This window comes from Thrips palmi, unplaced genomic scaffold, assembly GCF_012932325.1.
Source record: "Thrips palmi isolate BJ-2018 unplaced genomic scaffold, TpBJ-2018v1 HiC_scaffold_19, whole genome shotgun sequence".
Lineage (NCBI taxonomy): Eukaryota > Metazoa > Arthropoda > Insecta > Thysanoptera > Thripidae > Thrips > Thrips palmi.
In genome coordinates this window covers 9,526,483-9,536,548 of record NW_023144628.1, presented here as the reverse complement: position 1 = coordinate 9,536,548, position 10,066 = coordinate 9,526,483, and positions in this window count along the sequence as shown.

The window sequence follows — 10,066 nt, the reverse complement described above, 5'->3', positions numbered from 1 at the left end:
ATTTATAAGAAGTCCGCCAATCGGCCCCGCGGATCTGCCGGCAGCCTTCTGGCATGCATTACGGAGTCACCTTGGCGACGCGGGGCTCATTACATTACGCGGCAAGGCGCTGCCGTGCGCGTGGCGGGGCGTGGCGGGGCGTGGCGGGGCGTGGCGGGGCGTGGCGTGGCGGGGCGTGGCGTGGCGGGGCGTGGCGTGGCGGGGCGTGGCGGGGCGTGGCGGGGCGTGGCGTGGCGGGGCGTGGCGTGGCGGGGCGTGGCGGGGCACGGCGCCACTATCGAGTCTCGCTTCGAGCTCTGTCTCGAAACTCGAATCTCGAATCGAGCGCGTGACCCAACAACGGACTCCGCGTTTGACAGTGGAGTGCGCAGAAATTTAGAAAAGGGGGGGGGGGTGTCAGGCCCAGCTTTTTGCCTACTTACAGGGGGAAAGTGACGCAATTTGCCTACCTTCCAGGCGGCTGCCTAGTAGCCAAAAGGGGGGGGGGGTCATGTGTAAAGTGACAAGTTGAGGGTGTCCGGCGCCGACATCTATTTCCTTGACGACCGATAGAGTGGCGAAGCGCAGGAAACGCGTCGGCCGCCCCACTTCACTCTAAATTAAATTACTGTGTAGTTTTTTTCGGGCACGACGTAGCCGCAAATAGTTCCACGAGGAATCGTGCTTTTCTTTTCAATGTGTCCCTCGTGGCAATTTGCAATTTTGACGATTTTTTTTTTGTGAATAGCTTTTGCATGCACTGAGAAAACCTCACAAACTATTTTTTTAAAAAAGGATCTTGTTATAACAAAGTATTTTGAGCATACTAAGCGTTCAAAGAAAGTACTTCGTAATTCACCAAATTTACGAACTATTTCTTCGTAAAACAAACTAAATTAGTTTTTGTTATATGTGCTCAAAATACCTCGTAAGGTTTTAAGAGTGTGAAATTGAGCATGCGCGAGAAATGCACGAATTATTCGCAGTATTGTGCAAAGCTTAATGCGCCAGACACTGCAGTGTGATTTGGCGGCGTGCTCGGCCCACAGACACACAGGAAGCCGTCAGTGACTGGGCGGGCCGATGACGTCATCCGCGGACGTCCGCCGCGGCCACTCATTGGTAGATTTTGATCGATGGATAGATAGATGTGGAGATGATGCGGGGATAGATGACGCGGTGGTGCTGTTGCCGGCCGGCAGGCGGCGCCAGCGCGCTAGCGGCGCTAATGTGTCGAATTGCAGTGGCGTCGCGGCGTTGCCTCATCAGGCTTGTTGCATGAGTGACATAAAAATGGAAATAGCGTCGTCGGTGCGCGGCAAGGCTGGTTCCCTGAGTCGTTTTCGCCGCTCTGTCTCTCTCGCACTCTCGCGGCGTCCCGTCCGGGTGCGAGGGAGACGGAGCGGCGAGAACGAACTGAACTCCCGGAATCAGTCTACACAGCAGACGTCGCCGAGAACTTCCTCCGCGGCTAGACGCGGCTGCTAGTCGTATTCCAGACTTAATGGCACACCCGCTGCAATACTGAGGCTCGAGGCTCGTCCAGGCGGTCTAGGCCAGGCGAGGCCCGGCCCGGCGTGGCTCGGCTCGTGCGAAGGCCCAGTTACACCACCGGCGAGCAGGGCCACCAACAGCAACATGCTCTTCTCGCGTTCGCGACCGACCTTTTCGCGGCCGAAAACGTTCTCGCTGGCCTGCATCAGACGGGCGTTGATCGGAGCCCAACGCCTTAGCGCCACCTGCTTGGGCGGCCCCTCTCTCTCTCTCTCTCTCTCTCTCTCTCTCTCTCTCTCTCTCTCTCTCTCTCTCTCTCTCTCTCTCTCTCTCTCTCTCCCTCTCTCTCTCTCTCTCTCTCTCTCTCTCTCTCTCTCTCTCTCTCTCTCTCTCCAGTGCGACGAGGACGGCAGCTGGCAGTTTTCGCTTGGGCTTCCATTTTCGAATTCGGCCAGTGGCTCGCCGTGTGCGGTGCCGTTCGTGTGTGGAGGGCGAGCAAGAGCGGGGCGGGGTGGGGCGGGGCGTGGCGTGACCACCAACAATAATTCATAATTAAAGAATCGATCATGAAGCGGACTAGGCGGACTCGGGGCGTAATTTAAGGGCGAGCGTGCAGAGCGCAAAGCCCCTTGGACCGGGCCAGGCAGGGGCGGCCAGGGGCGGCAAGGGGTGGGGGGCGGCCGCCACAAGTAGCCCCGTGCATACTGCTGCCTACCCCCTGCGAGGGCCGCCGCCCCCACACTGGAAATCATTTGCAAACTTTGGGCCGAAGGTATAATCGCGCCCCGTCTGACTTACATAAGAACCAAGCCGCCGCGGAGCGCGGAGTGAGTGCATCTGCAGCGGATCCCGCACCCCCCCTCCCCCTTTCCACCTCCCGCGGCCTTTCAGTGTCACGGAGGCGTTCTCCTTCAGAGCCTCCCCCTCCCCTCTCACACACACATACACACACACACACACACACACGAACACACACACACACACGAACACACTCACACTGGCACACTTCCCTAAAACACTCGGAATCGCCTGGCAGTCGGAGTCACTGTCATTGCAATAAGCCGATAGCGCTGCAACTCTGTTGCGGCCGCCAGTGTGTGTCCGTGTGGGCGTGTGCGTGCGTGTGTGTGTGAGTGTTCGCGTGTGTGTGATGACGGGGCATGTATCGTAATGATACGCCCGCCGACCGCGCGCTCTGTCTGTCTCTCTCTCTCTCTCTTTCGCTTATCGCTCTTCTATGCGGCTGTCCTTCTCCTCTCCGCGACGACGGTGGCTCTTAATCATCCGGGGGAAAGGGGCAGGGGGGCAGGGCTGTGCTTCTGCACGTAAGTAGCTCGCCGGCGACCCACTGCTTACATTTGCGATTACGATTTGAATGAGCGTCGCTCGGTGCAGCAGCTTGGTGGCGTCCTTGTGGCCCTCTTCGGCCACCTGTAGTGTAGTGGCCGCGTCCCCCGGTCGCCGAGTGCCGAGGACCTGGAGGACCTCCAGGGTGACAGCCAGGGTTCTCTTCGGGTACACTGCGAGGGGGCCACCACCCCCGTAATCCTGTGTACAAATTGGCTGGTAATCTCTGGTAATCCATGGCGTAATCACGTAATCCTTGAAAAAGTTCTGTCATTTTTCAACGTTTTTAGTCATTTTTCAACGTTTTTGAGCTATTTTTCAACGTTTTCGAACCAATTTTCGAAAATTTCACGCGTAATCCCTAGTAAATTTCCCATAATCCCGTAATCTTGTGTACGCCTGAAATGAGAGTGGTGGCCCCCTCGGTACACTGTCGGGGAGACTTCCAGTGTAAGATCCACGGTCTTGGTGTCTGTAGTAGCATTCGGGTCCTTATTTGTGAGCCTCCCCTTCGGATCTTTTCGGGTCCTTTCGGATGGGTCCTTTCGTGTCTTTTCGTGTTCGGATATTTTCGGGTTCTTTCGGCTCTTTTCGGGACCTTTCGGGTCTTTTTTCGGGTCCGCAGGCATGATTCGGCAGAGGCGGTGCGGAAATGAGCTAATAAGTCCTGGTAATGAGCTATCTGGCCCTAGATTAGCCGTATCGTCGTATCGCGGTGTGTCGGCCGGCCGGTGGCTCCGTTATTACACCGGCCGGCTTGTCGGGCCGCCTCTTTATCTAATGCATGCCCTACACCGCTACACTTCCGCAAATACTCGATTGAGGGCTGTTTACTGCCGTCGATTCTCTGAATCGATTAGTATTGCGTGGCGACCTACTTGTCGCTGCGTGTCTCATCCCGTCGCGCGGCGGACCGTGGTGACAATGATGAACAGGGTGACGATAAAATGGTGATCATCATGACAATGACGAACATGGTGAAAATATAATGGTGACTATGATGAACATCGTGAAAATATAATGGTGACCATGATAAACATGGTGAAAATATAATGGTGACCATGATGAACATGGTGAAAATATAATGGTGACTGTGATGAACAAGGTGAAAATATGAAGGTGACCATGATGACAATGATGAACATGGTGACAATGTAATGGTGACCATGATGACATGGGGTCATTGGTGGAGTTTTCGTGTGCAATGTGGATTCGGTCGGTGTGATTTCCACCCGCACGTGTACCCGAAGCGTGCAGCAGTTGCAAGCGTATCAGGCCAGGGGAGGGGGGAGAGGGCGGAGGAGGAACAGCGGGGGAACGACAAGTTCCCTCTGTAACTATCCGTGTATCCACGCGATATCGCTCCTTGTTGCTTCTTTTTTTTTCGTTTTCCTCTTTTTTTGGTAATCTCGTGAACATGACTAGTCACGAACTCATTATCTGTTTGTTATCAAAACAGGACAAGTGGTACATCGCTGTGCGTCCCTTTGTCGCTGATAAAAAGTTGCGATGTAAACTTTAGTGGGCCGGCGGCCCGCGGCGATGCCAGGTGGTCACGCGTGTCCGTCCACCCACTGGCGCGCCACTGTAAGTCAAAAGACCGATGCAGGTGGCCGAAATTCTAGACGCGTTTTGAGCTCTAAAGTCGCTAAGTGGTACTCGAACCGAACGTGTGACCCTATCAATAGATTGCTCTCCGAACGAGGAATCCATTGGTGGGGTCATGCGTTCGGTTCAAGTTGGATTCAAGTTCGATTCAGGGACTGGACACGTGTCTCGAAGTGCCACGTCCGAAACGCCCACACTGGCGCCGACGCCGCCTTGGGGCTGACGAGTCGGAGAAGCCCCTTGCCGCCACTTAGTCCGGTCGCTCCGATCCCCATTGCATAATGCAGCCGCGCTGCCCGCGGTCATTCTCACACGAGTGCGCCAACACACGCACACACGCACACACACACACACAGTGTCCCGCGCCGCGCTGTGTTGCGCTTGGCGGCGAGGGGGTTGGTGGCCGCGGGGGACGGCGCCGCGGAGCCCTCTGGGGGGCGTGCCGCGCGCTGGACGCCTCGGACGGGCCGAACGGGGCCCCGAACGGGCCCCGGACGGGCCGGCCCGCGGGATGGTGACGGACGCAATACACGCGAGCGGCATTAGCGTGATTAGTGATTATTGCGATTCAGGAAGCGTAAATTGGCGCCATCCTCGTCCAAGTCGCCCGGCCAATAATGCAGATGCGGCTCTGCCTCGCTCTGCCTCGCCCTGCCACGCTCTGCCACGCTCTGCCACGCTCTGCCACGCCCTGCCTCGCTCTGCCACGCTCTGCCACGCTCTGCCACGCTCTCGGCGACCTTTGACGGCCGCGTACTAAATCGATCCCTCGCTCGTAGGTCGCAATCCATTCGTCGGGTTGTGTGTTCGATTCGGGTTACCATTTTAAGTGTCTCTATCGTCGTGTCCGCCTGGACGCCGAACAGGTGGTCTACTAGGGACGCTGTGGGGGCCCCCGTTTGCCCAGACGGTCGTGAATGGCGCTGCGGAGGTCCCTGCCCTATCCCCACCTCCTCCCCGCTCCCCCCTCCCCCTCCCGCACCGCCGGCGGCCCTTCGCCCTGTGGGACGCGTAAAGAGAAAGTGAAAAGAGGGGAAGGCAAAGAAAAAGGCAGCCTGCGCCTTCCAGCTGGTGGAGTCGGGCCCGTGGCAGCCACCCCACTGCCGGCGCGCCGCCGTCAGCTGATCCTGGGCGGGGACGTCTTGGGGGAGGCGCCAGAAAAAGTCGGCGGGGAGGGGCTCCGTCTGGGTGTCTGGGGCTGGGCGAGGGGGAGGCGAGGGCGGCGGCGCGCAGTGGGCCAGAGGATCAGTGGCGGCGGCCAAAACTCCAGGGTGCGGTCCACGTTCGGTTTGAGTCCTGTTTAGCGACTCTGGAGCTCAAAACGCGTCTGGAGTTTTGGCCGCCTGTCCTCCGGGGAAGTGCAGCAGCGCTTGTTGCCCGCCAGCCCCGCGAGCCAGGCGGCTGTCGCTCTGAGGACTCGCGAAGGGGAGAGGAAGGGAAAGGGGCTGCTCGCGGAGAGCGAAGGTCGAAGCGTCGTCGCGGAGGTCGCCCCCGTTTGATCGCGAAATAGCGGCGGTGGCGGTGGAGGCGCGGGGGAAGGGGGGCAGGGGGGTGCACTTAGCGACTGCCGAGACAAGGCACGGACCTCTCTCTCCCGCGTGCCGCGCTCCACGCTCCACTCAGACCGCCTCCCCCTCGCTCTGCCTCTCCCCCACCGCCGCCTTCCTTTCAGACCGCCCTGAGGATGGCTAATTCAGCGATCGCGCGGGGGGCTCTGTGTCTCTGCAATTCGATTCCGAACGTCGCGCTACTGTCTCTCTCGCGCCCCCATGAGGGCGAGAGGGACGGCGTGATGACACGGCAAGGTGGGAGCAGCTGTGCCGGTCAGGTTCAGAGGCGGCAGCTTGAGGCCTCTACCACCACTGCGACGACGCACAGTGGGCCAGACAGGGGCGTGCACAGCTCGCCTCCTCGGGAGGGGCGGTGGAACCTTTTTTTGAGGAACTTTGCCTAACTTCCAGGAGTTAGACGCCAAAACCTGCCTCAAAAGTATACCTTTTGGGGTCCTTCGGGGGGGGCGATCGCCCCCTCCGCCCCCCCCTTGTGCACGCCCGTGGGGCCAGAAGACCGGCGGAGGCGGCCGAAGCTCTAGACGCGTTTTGAGCTCCACAGTCGCTAAATGGGACTCGAACCGAACCTGTGTCCCCACCAATGGATCGCTCTCCGAACGAGGAATCCATCGGTGGGGTCACACGTGCTGTTCGAGTCCTGTTTAGCGACTCTAGAGCTCAAAACGCGTCTAGTATTTCGGCCGCCTCCGCCGGTCTCCTAGCCCACTGTGCGACGATGTGCTCCGCCAAAGTGATGCACGGCAGCCGGTCAGGCAGGCAGCCAGGCGGCGAGGCCGCGCCACTTGGTGACTGGAGAGCCTGGAGAGCTCTCAGCACGTGCCGCGGCAATCGATACCCTGCACGTCCCCGCCGTCCTCGTCGCCGTCCTCCGCGTCCGCGTCGTCCTCGCCGTCTTGCCGCCTTCTTGGCCCGCACCCCTCAGGCCGAGGGCCTCCTCCGCCCGCGCCCAGTCTGTCACGCCCGGCCACGGCGCACAGTGGGCCAGAAGACCGGTTCTCTCCTCGTTCGGAGATCAATCCATTGGTGGGGTCACACGTTCGGTTTGAGCCTTGTTTAGCGACTCTGGAGCTCAAAACGCGTCTGGAGTTTTGGCCGCCTCCACCACCGGGGTCTTCTGGCCCACTGTGCGCCGCCGTGTCCGTGTGTGGCTCACTGTGTGGCTGTGTGAGTGTGCGGTGCTCCAGCCCCTCCAGCCGCCTTGCGAGGCGTGCCTAGGCGCGCCTGCCTCTGACTGAGCGTATTCGAAGGACAGCGGCGCACGCAATCACACGCGGCACAATCGACTCACTAATTTTGTTGTTGTTGTTGAGAGTGTGTGCGTGTGTGTGTGTTTGATGGGTTGGTTCGAAGAGCATGTTGGGGGCGACTTCCTGCCACCGAGGCGCCGCCGCCTTCGCCCCTTGGCAATAGGCAGTCCCGCAGCTCAGCCCCGCTCGGCGGGACAGCCTACGGGGCGCGGCGTCCGCGCGGCAGCCGGTGTCGAGCAGGAAGGACCAGCGCGGCACCGCGGCACGGCGGCACGGCGGCCCAGGCAAACGGTGCACACGCACGAAAGGCCGTGCCCGTTCTGAGAGTGACCTGCACCTGCCACGACCCGCCAGCCGGCTACCCTGGCAACGCCACTGGCAGGGGAGTTCAAACGCCGGGTTCCACCTTGTTTCGACGGTGACTCTCTGACGGCGACCCTCTGGCGTTGACTCTCTGACGGCGACCTCTGGCGGTGACTCTGACGGCGACCCTCTGGCGGTGACTCTGACGGCGACCCTCTGGCGGTGACTCTCTGACGGCGACCCTCCGGCGTTGACTCTCTGACGGCGATCTCTGGCGGTGACTCTGACGGCGACCCTCTGGCGGTGACTCTCTGACGGCGACCCTCTGGCGGTGACTCTCTGACGGCGACCCCTAGCGGTCCCTTGGTCCGCGGACAAAGCCTCCAGCTTCGGATGCGCCGGGCGCCGCGTGGACGCAGCCAAGGTGCTGGGTGGCCTTATCTGCCTCACCCCGTCCCTTTACCCTGCCCGGGCCTCGCCCTCGCCCCGCGGCCCCGCGCGCCGCAATAGAGACGTTTGCAACCGGAATGGCGGGAGGGCTTGTTGCTGGGGTAACTGTTGGGCCGGACGAGCTACCCGCAGCTCCCCCCTCCCCACTTTATTATCCAAGGCCTGGTCGATGCGAGGTGGTGGTTGTCGTCGCGTTGAATTGGGCCCTGCCGTGCCAGTTGTGCACTAACCGGGCTGCATTCGGCCACCCCTGACCATTATGGCCTCCACCTCCTCTCTCTCTCTCTCTCTCTCTTCCTCTCTCTCTCTCTCTCTCTCTTCCTCTCTCTCTTGCTCTCTCTCCCTCCCTCTCTGTCCCCTGCTCCAAGGGTGTACAGTTGAGAGTGCGGTGGATGAGCGGCAGTGCAAAATGTCGCATACTTGGTTGGACTGGATGCCTCTGCTTGTCTGAGCCTTTGTTGTGAAAGAAGTTTTTAAACCCTCAGGCTAGAAACCCTACGGAGTATTTTGAGCATATGTAAGGTACAAACTATTTAGTTTCTAACACGAAGAAATAGCTCGTAAATTACGAAGTATTTTCTTTGTAAGCTTGCTCAAAATACTTTGTTATATCAAGCTCTTTTACTTCGTAAGGCTTAAAAAGTTACTACTTCTTATCTGATTCGAGTATAAACATTCGTAGAAAAGTACAAGACGCACTTAATGTGTCAGTTCCTTTTCAAAAAAAAAAACTGAGATACTGGGGTGTTAATTGACCCGATCGGAAACACAATCAAACTTATTCGGATTCGTGTCGGTCCACACCCTGTCCACAAATCTGCTCACACGACCGTCATATTACCGCGGTCGTTGTGTCCACATGGCCCTGGTGCCCGCCCCGCCACTGTGATTATGCAGCGATGCGCGAAACCACACCTTTATTGGCCTCATTATTCAGCGCGTGTTGCATAGTGCGCGCGCCGTGCTGCATCCGCATCGGCGCATCGACGTGTGTTTTGTTTTTGTTTTTTTGTTGTTTTTTCCGCTTGTTTGTTCGTTGTTTTTTTTTTTCTAGCGTTTTGCACGCGTTTCAGCGCCCGCGATTATTCGTTTCGCCGGCACGCCATGATGGCGATGTGTTCGCGTCCAGGGGGCCCTTTTCCTGTCTCTGATGCACCAAGAGCCCCCCTTTTACACACACACACACACACACACACACACACACAGAGGGAAAATGGAATTGATCTGCCGGTCAAAACGCTGGCCGTGTTGGGGGAGGTGCGTGCGACAAGTGCTCTCCTGCTGTACACAGTGCAGGTGGCTAGGCGAAGTCGAACAAAAACAAAAGGACGCCGGCGACTGGACGTGGCCGTCGTGCCACATTTTGACGATCCCTAGGGCGAGCGCGCCGAGGTAGTAGGCCTGCAGTTTGACTTTGGCCATATATGTATATTCTCGTCCATCGCTCAGTTTCCGTCGGGCTGTGCCCTAATTAAGGGGCCGAACTTGTTTACAGTGTGTGAACGCCCCGACGGAAGTAAGGAGCGGTGTCGGACCTCCCCCCCTCCCTTCCTTTCCCCTGCCTGGTGAGGGTGGGGGGTGCAGTTCTGCCACCCTTAGGGCCGTGTGGGCCGTGCATGCGTAAACAGAAACATTTTCAGATTCCCCCCACCCCCTTGGCTTCCTTCCGCCCCCCCCCCCTCTTTTCCAGGTACGTCCTTTCGTGTGCATTTACACCTCCCCCCTGTTTCCCCCTCCCCCCTCACCTCCTTTCCCCTTTCCGTCTAAAAAGGAAGGTAGAGAGAGCGCGAGGCTTATTAAAACCCGGCGCTGCTTGATTTATAGAAAGGGTTATTGCTCCTTGCACGAAAATATTCACCGTGAGGCAATATGGCGATAATCGGCCGAGTACAAAGCGCCCCTCCCTCCTCTCTCTCTCTCTCTCTCTCTCTCTCTCTCTCTCTCCCTCCTCTCTCTCTCTCTCTCTCTCTCTCTCTCTCTCTCTCTCTCTCTCTCTCTCTCTCTCTCTCGCTCTGTTTCGGCTCCCGCCTCGCCCCTCCACGCTCCTCAACCTCAACAACCACCCCC